The sequence below is a fragment of the Limulus polyphemus genome, unplaced genomic scaffold, assembly GCF_000517525.1.
Source record: "Limulus polyphemus unplaced genomic scaffold, Limulus_polyphemus-2.1.2 Scaffold5836, whole genome shotgun sequence".
Classification (NCBI taxonomy): domain Eukaryota; kingdom Metazoa; phylum Arthropoda; class Merostomata; order Xiphosura; family Limulidae; genus Limulus; species Limulus polyphemus.
In genome coordinates, this window is record NW_013671446.1 from 49,392 (window position 1) to 51,114 (window position 1,723).

Consider the following 1,723-nt stretch of genomic DNA (forward strand, 5'->3'; position numbering starts at 1 on the left):
CTACTCTGAAGTTGATTTCAGATCAGTTTTAAACCCACATCACGCATACAGGATTTTTTCCGTACTATAAACCTTCTCCGTTCTTGGCTTGTATATATATTTACACGTGTGGAGACTGTAATACCTCCTATATTGGCAAATCCAAACGCCATCTACTAGTTAGAGCCAAAGAACATCTGGGAAGTTCCATGAAAACACAAACAAAATTTGAGTATCCTATGTACCCCAACAGGACATGAACTTATCAAATTTCAACTTCCTTTGCAAGGCCAACACAGATCTGAAATTAGTGATTAAAGAAACCCTCTATATGAATATCATGGAGTCTTTTTTTTTAAATTACACATTATTTAATATGTACAATATTTGTGTTACTGCCTATTTTCTATGTTTTAGTTTTGGTTAAATTATTGTTAATGTAGTAATGTATTTTAGTTATTTATTTAAGAATAATGTGCCCCCCCCCAGTGGCACAGCGGTATGTCTGCGGACTTACAACGCTAGAATCCGGGTTTCGATACCCGTGGTGGGCAGAGCACAGATAGCCCATTGTGTAGCTTTGTGCTTAATTACAAACAAACAAAAAAGAATGATGTAATTCTTTTATTTTTTCTTTAGATACTGAAGATGGAATCTGTATAATTCCGAAACGTTTATCTGTGTCTCTTTCTGTTACATATAAACAATCTTTGGTTTCGTTCTTTATTGTCAGACATGCTCATATGTTTTATGTATGACCAGTATTGTTTAGTTAAACATTTTCCAAACTGCAGCATAAACCAATGGCAAAACTTTACTCCAGTCACATGATTACTTTATACATTACTACAGCACGTGGTGAATTTAGACATCATTACTACAGCACGTGGTGACTTTAGACACCATTACTACAGCACGTGCTGACTTTAGACAGCATGTAGTGACCTTAGACACCATCACTACAGCATATAGTGATTTTAAACAGTATTACTACAGCTTGTAGTGACTTTAAACAGCATTACTACAGCTTGTAGTGACCTTAGACACCATCACTACAGCATATAGTGATTTTAAACAGCATTACTACAGCTTGTAGTGACTTTAGACAGCGTTACTACAGCATATAGTGACTTTAGACACCATTATTACGATACGTTGTGACTTTAGACAACATTACTACAGTATGTGATGACTATAAACAGAATCACTACAGTACATGTAGACTAATTTCTACAGAAACTAAAACCCTGTTACTACACTTGGAATTTCATGTCGCTTAAGTAATTTACTCTTGTTACTATACTTTTAATCCCGTAAATTTTACAGAACCTACAGCCTTATTACTTCACTACTGATTAATCCTATTCCAAGTTTCACAACTTTTACTTTTTGAAAATCTAATTTTGGGATATTATTTTTATGTGTTAAATCCTTTTAAACGTGTATAGTTAAAAAGGCATTAATGTCGTAATAACAAAGGATCCCGCAGTACTTTCTATCTCTAATAAATGAAGGTTACCTTCTTTGGTTTAAGTTAGGTCCACACGTGCTTACTCACTGCCAACGCAGAACAATCCCACCCACCGAGTCAGAGGATGAACAATAAATGTTTATTTCGGAAAGATAAGGTAGAACTGATACAATACTCCTTTCGTGGTGTATAACAACAACAAGCACGAGAGAGAACCGGACGTAAATTTTAGGAACACAGTAGTAAATGAGTTATATATATATATATATATAT